The 12,022-nt window shown below is 43.8% G+C and overlaps 1 protein-coding gene across 1 annotated transcript in view; it reads left to right on the top strand.

The window, feature by feature from the left end:
* Nucleotides 1–12,022, top strand: part of LOC126470785 (uncharacterized) — a 742,455-nt gene that overhangs the window by 604,643 nt on the left and 125,790 nt on the right. The gene's annotated exons all lie outside the window — the stretch shown is intronic.

Below are 12,022 nucleotides of genomic sequence, written 5' to 3'. Positions count from 1 at the left end.
ATTATCATTAACTGAAAATGCTGTATGACGGTGAGATGACTTTGATCTGCCTATTTTCGTTACAGCTACTGTAGTAAGAAATTCACAATAGGCCGTGTTGACACCTATAGGTTCACATTTGCTCGTGTCTGCAGCTACAGAATCTGCCACTGCTGCCATTACGGCAGTACGATCTTGTCAAGTCTGTGATGCATGAACATACAGAACCTCTTCTATGAGTCTCCACTGTTTCCATCATCGTAGCACAATTGACGTGGTACATCCCACTTCTGCAGCAATTCTTCTAAAGAACAGTCCCCCTTCTCGAAAGGCCATCATTTGACTCGTACCAATTCCGTTCAGTTAGCTCTGCTGAACACTGTGCCTTACGGCCTTTTTCACTTCATTGATTATTTCTCCCCTCCCCCCTCTCCCCACCCCTCCCCACCACAGGAGGGAAGTGATTGTAGCAGTCACAATGCTGCTCTTCAGACACATGATGATAAAAATATCTATCTATAGTTCTTTTTACAGATTATTCATTTTTATTGCAAAACCATAGACAGAGATGGTGATACTGATGCAAAACTGACGATAGTGATGACGCTGCTGCATCTGGCAAGTCGTCCTGTGTCAGCTCCCATTAAATGTTGTACGGGTGGGAAGGAAGGGTGCGGGGAAAAGTGGTAACAGGACAGTGCACGTACATGGATCGCTATGTCTGTGAGCGGTTCTGGAGAGAGAGCCTGTTGAAGCTTCTTTGGAACAGGATATGTTGGGTGCGAAACCACAAGCTTATATCTGGGCCTATATCCATGATGCCCACTGCAACTTGTTACATACATGAGGTTCTGCGGCACTGTCTCGTCCACTGGCTACGAAACACGGTGTCATTCACTTCAACAACGTTTTTCTGCTTCCTAGCTGCATATGATGATTGGAATGCAAGTGGCGTCGAAGTTCTCGAGACCTAACTTGAATTTTGTCGGTTTGATCGATTATCTATAACATTCCCAGTAGAATACATGTGGCAACTGTGGGCCCCTTTGAATAATGTTGAATCCTGGCAACGTGACATGCAGCTATTGACCTTGATCATGAACACATGTCACACGTCAGCTCGCAAATCACGCCCCCTTATCTATGACGTCATCACCATAACGTCACAAGCCATGTCGCTATCATGACGTCATATGCCGCACCCTCTTTACAATATGTAACGTTGGCAGGAAATTCAAAAATACAAAAGATCAGTATGTAGTCGGCACGTTCAAACGTATCAGAACGATTTGTATCTTTCTTTCACCATATTCAAAAGTATCCAAACGACTTGTGTTATTGATCAAAACGTTTTTTACTGAAAGATAAAGTTAATATCCTAACAGGGAGTTTCTATAATGTTTACCCGACTTTGAAAAGTAGTTGATTGGTTCCAATGGCTCTAAGCGCTATGGGGCTTAACATCTGAAGTCATCAGTCCCCTAGACTTAGAACTACTTAAACCTAACTAACCTAAGGACATCACACACATTCATGCCCGAGGCAGGATTCGAACCTGCGACCGTAGCAGCAGCGCTGTTCCGGACTGAAGCACCTAGAACCGCTCAGCCACAGCGGCTGGCGGAAAGTAGTTGAAAGTGGATAGTTGAAATCATGGAAAAAATCATTTCTTACCTATAAGAATCTGTGTTACTGCTACTGCTCAGTGTACCATTTCGACAATGTGTGTCATCTTGGTATCTCTAATATGTGACACAAAGAGTGAACTAAATTAGTCAACAAGACCTGCATCACCTACAAGTTACATCAGTAGTGCCAATATGTGAACCATGTATATTTTCCTTCATTTTTACTGTTTTAGAACAAGTACGTTACAACAGTATTGACACTTGTATTTTGTACTCCAAATCTTATTTATTATGATAAAAAATTTCTTTTGTTGTGAAGATTGTATTTTCGAGTCTTCAAAATTTCACCTCTGAGTGTGGAAGTATCTTCCATCACTGTCTTTCGTCATGCTGTGTTGTGTTTGCATTTCGTATTTTGTTAATCACGAAGTTATCCTAGCGTATTACGAAAATATCTAGTTTAAGTGATAGAACACGTTGACAGTGTAGTGAAAACACGCCATTTTCAGCGTGATTTCTTGTGCTGAAGTGGCAGAAAAAGTAACCCTCGAGCAGAGAACGCCAGTAGAACGTAACTACTGGTAGGTGCAAGATCAAATAGTAGCTGAAAAACATGTGTTAACCAATATATAATGTCAGTTTAAATATTTTGTGTAGGAAATGATGCATTATGAAGTCCCATACTGTTCAGTGCCATTTGAGCCAACCCACTCCTGGTTGCTGAGACGTATGGCCAGTCATTGTGGCTCAATTTCAAGAGGAGCTCATCACCAAAGACAATTCTACTACAATCAATGAGATTCCAGATCAAATACGTGTCTGTAGACTCCTCAGACAGCGGTGGGATACCAACATGACTGTCGCCTGCTTTACGGCCCGACAACTTGGTGTGATGGACTGGGATGCCATTGCTTTTCATAGCAGGACTCACTTGGTTGTCATCTGCGGCACCCTTTCAGAACAGCGGTATGTCGACGATATTCTACGCCCCACTTAGTTGCACTTCATGGCAGGCCATCCTGGGATTACATTTCAGCATGATAATGCCCGCCCGTAGCTAGTGAGAGTTTCTACTGCCTATCTTCGTGCTTGTCAAATCCTGTCTTGGCCAACAAAGTCGCCGGATCTCTCCAATAACTGAGAATGCTCGGAGCATTATGAGCAGGGCTCTCCAACCATCTCACGCTTTTGACGATCTATCGCACCTGTTGTACAGAATTCGGCATGATATCCCTCAGGAGGACATCCAACAACTCTATCAATCAATGCCAAGCCGAATAATTACATGCATAAGGGCCAGAGGTGGATCAATACATTATTGACTTGCTCATTTTGTGAAACTCTTTCTCCCGAATAAACCAACAATTTTTTCTGAAATTGTAATCACTTGTTTGCGTGCACGTGTACATAACATCTACCTATTTCGTCCCATTTGCATAATTCCATCGTGGTGCGTCTTTTTCTTTCTTTTTTATTCTTTTTGAGTGTGCTTTAAGTAATACCCATTATATACACTCCTGGAAATGGAAAAAAGAACACATTGACACCGGTGTGTCAGACCCACCATACTTGCTCCGGACACTGCGAGAGGGCTGTACAAGCAATGATCACACGCACGGCACAGCGGACACACCAGGAACCGCGAATGGCGCTAGCTGCGCAGCATTTGTGCACCGCCGCCATCAGTGTCAGCCAGTTTGCCGTGGCATACGGAGCTCCGTCGCAGTCTTTAACACTGGTAGCATGCCGCGACAGCGTGGACGTGAACCGAATGTGCAGTTGACGGACTTTGAGCGAGGGCGTATAGTGGGCATGCAGGAGGCCGGGTGGACGTACCGCCGAATTGCTCAACACGTGGGGCGTGAGGTCTCCACAGTACATCGATGTTGTCGCCAGTGGTCGGCGGAAGGTGCACGTGCCCGTCGACCTGGGACCGGACCGCAGCGACGCACGGATGCACGCCAAGACCGTAGGATCCTACGCAGTGCCGTAGGGGACCGCACTGCCACTTCCCAGCAAATTAGGGACACTGTTGCTCCTGGGGTATCGGCGAGGACCATTCGCAACCGTCTCCATGAAGCTGGGCTACGGTCCCGCACACCGTTAGGCCGTCTTCCGCTCACGCCCCAACATCGTGCAGCCCGCCTCCAGTGGTGTCGCGACAGGCGTGAATGGAGGGACGAATGGAGACGTGTCGTCTTCAGCGATGAGAGTCGCTTCTGCCTTGGTGCCAATGATGGTCGTATGCGAGTTTGGCGCCGTGCAGGTGAGCGCCACAATCAGGACTGCATACGACCGAGGCACACAGGGCCAACACCCAGCATCATGGTGTGGGGAGCGATCTCCTACACTGGCCGTACACCACTGGTGATCGTCGAGGGGACACTGAATAGTGCACGGTACATCCAAACCGTCATCGAACCCATCGTTCTACCATTCCTAGACCGGCAAGGGAACTTGCTGTTCCAACAGGACAATGCACGTCCGCATGTATCCCGTGCCACCCAACGTGCTCTAGAAGGTGTAAGTCAACTACCCTGGCCAGCAAGATCTCCGGATCTGTCCCCCATTGAGCATGTTTGGTACTGGATGAAGCGTCGTCTCACGCGGTCTGCACGTCCAGCACGAACGCTGGTCCAACTGAGGCGCCAGGTGGAAATGGCATGGCAAGCCGTTCCACAGGACTACATCCAGCATGTCTACGATCGTCTCCATGGGAGAATAGCAGCCTGCATTGCTGCGAAAGGTGGATATACACTGTACTAGTGCCGACACTGTGCATGCTCTGTTGCCTGTGTCTATGTGCCTGTGGTTCTGTCAGTGTGATCATGTGATGTATCCGACCCCAGGAATGTGTCAATAAAGTTTCCCCTTCCTGGGACAATGAATTCACGGTGTTCTTATTTCAATTTCCAGGAGTGTAGTTTTTGTTGCTGTGTGCACACATAAGAGATAAAATTTATTGATGGCCAAGTACAGTATTTGACATAAACATTTTCTTAGTGAAGTATAAAAACAATCATTTACGACTCTCTCTCTCTCTCTCTCTCTGTGTGTGTGTGTGTGTGTGTGTGTGTGTGTGTGTGTGTGTGTGTGTGTGTGTGTGTGTGTGTGCGCGCGCGCGCGCACATGTGTACGTGTGTGTGGGTTTGTGCGCTCGGACATGTGTACGTGTGTGTGTATGTGTGTGCGCTTGCACATGTGTACGTGTGTGTGTATGTGTGTGCGCTCGCACATGTGTACGTGTGCGCACATGCTTACGGATAAAATTCACATTTTTCGGATAATTATGATCATGCCAGGTACGTACTGATTGTCTGTTTCATCGGTATTTTGGAATTTTCCGCCAACGTGACGTCATGTAAGGGGGTGGCTTGTGAAGATACGATTATTATATCATAGATAGGGCTGTGGTTTGCACTATCATGATGATAACGTCATATATAAAGGGGCGTGGCCTATTACGTCGGATGTGATGTCACCAAATTAAAGGCCAGTCAAATTGTCCCAAAGTCGCCATAGCCATCCTACTGTTCCCTAAGTTGCTACTAAATCAAAGCTGGCGGATTACGCGTTAAACTGGGCTAGATTACGGACACGCAAGCCTCTCTATTGGCGTCAAATTCAAATATTTGCACTACGCCGTTGAGCAAGAAGGATTATTTTTATTTTCAAATGAAATGGTTAACTGGTATTCATGACTTAGGGTAAAGTAAAAGTCCCACTGACACTCAGCAAATTTAGTAAACTAACCTATAGGGCTACTACACAAGCGATCTTCGTGCCAAAAACATAATGGAGCTACCCCTTGATCTCCAGCCTCACTGCATGACGTAAAATTTGTCTAATACAGAATGTGCAGTTCACCAGCTTACCACAATGAAAAGTATCTCTACGATTAAAATGCAGCAATTTTAAACTATGGACTATATTTATTGGAAGTCTATGCCTAGTATTGTCACAGGATCCAAGTGTGAATGCACCTGCCACTATGCTGACACCATGAGTAAGGACATGTATATTTTCTTTGGTCCGCCATTATCTACACTGATACATAGCTGAAACTTTTCATTCAATATGATGGGTAATACTAAGAGAGATCATCTAGTCTCTGACGGACACACAATATATCCTCGCTGAACTGAATGCCCTATTATGGAAGGTACGGCTGTGGCATGCTTTCAGTATTTCTTCTTCTTGTGGCTCTAAAGTTCATAGTGAACCTTGACTTCTTGAACAATTCTCTGCCAGGTATCCCTATTCAATGCTCGAGCTTTCCATCTCTTTCACCTCATTTTCTGCAGGTCCTCCATGACTCCATCTACCCATCTCGTGCTCTGTCGACACCGCCTTCTTTGACCCCCTGAATTTCCACACAATATCTTTTTAATTACTTCCATATCACTCATCCGTACCACAAGCCTCACCCATCTCAATCTGGCTGATTTCACTGTTCTTCTAATAGGAAGATCTTTATACACCGTCCAGTCACATTAATGTGACCACCTGTCAAAAGCCTGAATAACTTCCCTTTGCAGCACGGTCCGCGGTGAGATGTGCAGAAAGAGAGACACTGAGGTTCTGGAAGGTATCGACAGGGATGAGGAGCCATGCCGATTCCACTGCCGTGGCCAGCTGCGCTAGGTTTTTCGGTTGAGGATTCATGGCACTAACAGCCTCATCGAGTTGTCCCACAGATTCCCGAGTGGGTTTAAATCCGGAAAATCTGATGGCCAGGGGAGTACAATAAACTCATCCTGATGCTCTTCGATCCACGCACGTACAGTGCGAACTGTGTGAGACGTTGCATTGTCCTGCATGTAGATGCCATCATGCTGAGGAAGAAAAACTGCACTTAGGGATGAACACGGTCTCCGAGGATAGATGTATATCTGTGTTGATCCATTGCTTCTTCCAAAATGACGAGATCACCCAGGGAATGCCACGAAAACATTTCCCAGACCATGACGCCCCCTTCCTCCGGCATGGACCGTTCTCACTGTTGTTGCAGGATGTTTTCTGTCAGACGTTTCATCCCAGTAAAACATAAAACGGGCTTGATCTTAAAAGACCACCTGTCGCCGCTCTGCGGACGCCCAGCTCCGGTACTGACACGCCAATTCCAGCCTTTGTCTCCTTTGTCTCCGATGAACATCAGTCATTATGGGTGCTTGAACCAGGAGCCTGCTACAGAGGCCCATTTGTAATGTTCGCTGAACAATCGTTGAGGACACGTTGTTGGTAGCCCCCCTGGTTCATCTAAGCAGTTAGTTGCTCAAAGTTGCACGTCTATTCTCCCGTAGACATCTCCGCAGCCGTTGCTCACCCCTGTCATCTACGTCCCATGGTGCACCATAGTTGCCTCAAGAGCTGGTTTCGGATAGCGTCATTTTGCCGTGCACGGTGTACTTTAACCACGGCAGCATGTGAATATTTTACAAACTTCGTCGTTTAGGAAATGCTTCCTCCCTTGTCCCAAAAGCCAGTGATAATGCCCTTTCGTACGTCAGATAAATCGCTCCGTTTCCACATTACGACAACGACTGCGCTGTTTCCCGTGTACCCTAGATACGTATTATATACCATCCACTGCTAGTGCTGCCACCTGTAGCCTGTGAGTATTTAATGCATACTGACGTCTAACATAGTCGGTAGTTTGAATTTCGCGCCATATCGTAGTTCCGCCGGTGGTCGCGATTGGCGTTCTTGAGAGCCATAGGCAGCTAGTACACAGTCAGAACCTCAAAAAGGCCCAGATATTACGGACAAGTGTTGAGTACAGCCGAAGAGCTGCGATTATCGAAAGTCTTCGCGCTGAGTGTTCACCTACTTCCTGTACCCGAGATCAACTGTTATACTGGCCAAGTATAATGCTTCGGAGAAGTCCTGGGTTCACTTCCTAAGTGTTGTGTCCAGTGAGGGTGATATCATGCTGCCACGTTTCTTTGAAAAGGGACAAGTCGTCATGAAAGAAGTTTATTTGCAAGTTTTGAGGAATGTCGTGAAATCGTGGATGGTAACTGTGGCCTCGGGGAGACAATACGTCTGTCACCGGAAGGTACACTAGCTCCTACGAGCCATTTAGTCCAAAACATTGACATATTCTGGTCAAAGTAGTTCTGGCCCTCGAATAGCCCAGATTTGAACCCCCGCGACTACTATGTTTGGAGCGTAGTCGAAAGAGTTACCAAGAAAACGAGGCACCCTAATGTCGCGTCTCTACACACCGCTATCGAAGCAGCATTCGCGAATATGGACAGCGCTGTTTTAAAGAGTGCGTGCGATCGCTTCAGGACAGGATTGGAAGCTGCCATTGCGGCTGAAGGATGTTATATCCGGTAATTTTAATCTTGAACGATACCACTACTTATATGTACAAGGATTTTAATTATCATTTATATTTTGTTTTAATAAAATTGCTTTTAGAAAAGCTTCATTTGTCCAGATTTAAGAACCGCGCGCTGTACAATTCTATTTGGGTTTAAAAAAAAAAAAAGCGGAATGGTATGACCCACGTAATTCTCGCCCTACTAGATCCACTCCCGACTCATTGTGATTTACATTGGCCATGATTTCCCTCAATCACCTCAGGCAAGTGCCAGGATGGTTCCATTCAAACAAGGGCAGCCTATTTTGCACCCAACCTTGCGCTACCACCAAGCTTGCGCTTCATCTCTAGTGACCTAGACAACAGCGGGAATGAGAATCTAAGCTTCATTCCGCTAACACTAACTTCTGTGGAGAGAGAGGAGGCGGGAGGGGGGATCAATGGATATCCCTCTTTGTGAAGCTCAGATACTTCACTAATCCAGAATTTAACCTGTTTCAAGATACCTCGGTGAGCCTGTTTGAAAACAATTTCCCTAAGAAAACAGTGAAACGTAATGGTAAGAAACTATCTAAAAAGCTATGACTTACTAAAGGGATGAAAATATATTGTAAACAGAAATGTAATTTATAGCTAGAAGCAGTAATGATCCAAAAACACTCAAACGTAAGAAAAACTACTGCACTGTATTAAGAAAAGTTGTTAAAATTCAAAAGTATTTGCATTATGTGCTAGATTAGCACCCTTGATAATAAAATTAAAACAATTCGGAATATTGTTAAAAGCAACCAAGTGCACAGGAAGGCTATATTTCTATCAAACTCAATGAAAAATTTCCTAACGAAAAGTCACAAGCAGAAAATAATTTTAGTAATCATTTTTAAGTGTTGCAGAGAAAATAGGTTCCAGCTGTCCATTAGGAAATGCAAGGCTGTATATGGAAGAAGCAATACCCATGCAATTTGATAGAACTGGATTTCAATCCACCTCTCCTACTGAAATTACGAAAATAATAAATTCACTCGAAAGTAAAAGCTCACCTGGAATTAATGGCTTTTCCAGCAGAGTACTAAAGACTTTTTTCCAACAGATAACTAGGATTCTCAGGCACATATGTAGCAGCGCACTGAAAGAACGCATTTTTTTTGATAGACTGGCATATGCTATTGTTAAACCATTGCATTAAAAGTGGGATAGGTTTGACACTAACAACTACAGCCCAGTCTCGCTTCTGACAGCTTTATACAAAATTCTTGATAAAGTAGTACATTCGAGAGTAGCTTTACATACTTGTAAAAATGAAGTACTAACAAAATGTCGGTTTGATTTTCAGAATGGCTTTTCAACAGAAAATGCTGTTATTCATGCTTTCACTGACCAAATATTAAATGCTCTGAATAACTTAACATCACCCATTGGGATTTTTTTGTGTTATCTCAAAAGCATTTGACTGCATGAATCATGAAATTCTTTTACACTACTGGCCATTAAAATTGCTACACCACGAAGATGACATGCTACAGACGCGAAATTTCACCGACAGGAAGAAGATGCTGTGATACACATTTCATTAGCTTTATATATTTGTCCAATGAATACCCGTTTATCATCTGCATTTCTTTTGGTGTAGCAATTTTAATGGCCGGTAGTATATGTATATTATATATTCGTGTAGTACGTAAAGAAATATGAATGTTTTAGTTGGACCACTTTTTTCGCTTTGTGATAGATGGCGCTGTAATAGTCACAAACGTATAAGTACGTGGTACCGCGTAACATTCCGCCAGTGCGGACGATATTTGCTTTGTGATACATTACACGTGTTAAAATGGACCGTATACCAATTGCGGAAAAGGTCGATATCATGTTGATGTATGGCTATTGTGATCAAAATGCCCAACGGCTGTCTGCTATGTATGCTGCTCGGTATCCTGGACGACATCATCCAAGTGTCCGGACCGTTCGCCAGATAGTTACGTTATTTAAGGAAACAGGAAGTGTTCAGCCACATGTGAAACGTCAACCACGACCTGCAACAAATGATGATGCCCAAGTAGGTGTTTTAGCTGCTGTCGCTGCTAATCCGTACATCAGTAGCACACAAATTGCGCGAGAATCGGGAATCTCAAAAACGTCGGTGTTGAGAATGCTACATCAACGTCGATTGCACTGGTACCATATTTCTATGCACCAGGAATTTCATGGCGACGTCGTATACAGTTCTGCCACTGGGCACAAGAGAAATTACGGGACGATGACAGATTTTTTGCACGCGTTCTATTTAGCGACGAAGCGTCATTCACCAACAGCGGTAACGTAAACCGGCATAATATGCACTATTGGGCAACGGAATCTAAATGGTGCAATATATGCTGATTTCCTACGTAATGTTCTACCAATGTTACTACAAGATATTTCACTGCATGACAGAATGGCGATGTACTTCCAACATGGTGGATGTCCGGCACATAGCTCGCGTGCGGTTGAAGCGGTACTGAATAACATATTTCATGACAGGTGGATTGGCCGTCAAAGCACCATACCATGGCATTCACGTTCACCGGGTCTGACGTCCCCAGATTTCTTTCTGTGGGGACAGGCGAAGGATATTTGCTATCGTGATCCACCGACAACGCCTGACAACATGCGTCAGCGCATTGTCAATGCATATGCGAACATTACGGAAGGTGAACTACTCACCGTTGAGAGGAATGTCGTTACACGTATTGTGAAATGCATTGAAGTTGACCGACATCATTTTGAGCATTTATTGCATTAATGTGGTATTTACAGGTAATGACGCTGTAACAGCATGCGTTCTCAGAAATGATAAGATCACAGAGTTACATGTATCACGTTGGAAGAACCGAAATAAAATGTTCAAACGTACCTACGTTCTGTTATTTAATTTAAAAAACCTACCTGTTCCCAACTGTTCGTCTAAAATTGTGAGCCATATGTTTGTGGCTATTACAGCGCCCTCTATCACAAAGAAAAAAAAGTGGTCCAACTAAAACATTCATATTTCTTTACGTACTACGCGAATATATAATAAAAAATGGGGGTTCCGATTTAAAGAAACGCAGTTGATATCCGTTTGACCTATGGCAGCGCCATCTAGCAGACCTACCACAGCGCCATCTGGTTTCCCCCTTCATGCTAGTCAAGTTTCATTCTTTGTAGTTTTTTCGTTTAACACTTATTTCGTGAGATATTTGGCCCAGTCACGGTCAGTGGACCACCCTGTATAGATATACAAAGAAGTTTACAATTAATCTAAAAGAGATACGTTTACACTATTCATTTGTATCACATCACTGGTCACTGCCCACATTACACACAAAATCTTTCTCTCTCTCTCTCTCTCTCTCTCTCACACACACACACACACACACACACACACACACACACACACATTTTTGGCTGGCATCAGGACCTTGACAATATTTCCACCACACTATCGAGTTTCTCGTATTGTTCCCTTAGACCACGTAAAAAAGCTTAGTCAGCACCTCACAACAGTGAATGAGATGCTGAACTCAAGGAAATCGAAAAAGGTTTGCAAATATTTTAGTTTTTTCTGTGAACGCAACTAGAATATTGAGTACTAAGGAGCCAATGAAACAGGCATAGCGTATACTTGTTGTGTAATTTATCTGGCTGCAACAGTCCTAACTTGGTGTATGAAGTACCCGTACTGTAATTGTTAAATATATGGATGTTGCAGATGTAAGGCATACAAAAAAAACTGATTGGAGACTTCATTACTTGCATTCCATAACCTATTAGATCATTCAATTATCAACAGTCTTGTACAATCACAGTTGTTTTCTGGCTTACACATGATCTATATTTCAGTTTCATAAAACATTATATACAATGAGATATCTCTGAAAATAAGTCTTTTCTTATACAAATAATTTAAAACTCACCGTATGCAGACAGTAAAAAGTGTGTACAAATTTAGTGTAGCATTTCATGCAGTGGGGCTACTGGTAAAATTCGCACATTCAGTTACATTTATATGTGAGTCAGTCACTGAAATACTTAAATTACAATAACTGACATGCAACAATCGCATTAAAAG

The sequence above is a fragment of the Schistocerca serialis genome, chromosome 3 (genome assembly GCF_023864345.2).
Source record: "Schistocerca serialis cubense isolate TAMUIC-IGC-003099 chromosome 3, iqSchSeri2.2, whole genome shotgun sequence".
NCBI classification, from domain to species: domain Eukaryota; kingdom Metazoa; phylum Arthropoda; class Insecta; order Orthoptera; family Acrididae; genus Schistocerca; species Schistocerca serialis.
This window is presented reverse-complemented; position numbering and strand designations above follow the sequence as displayed.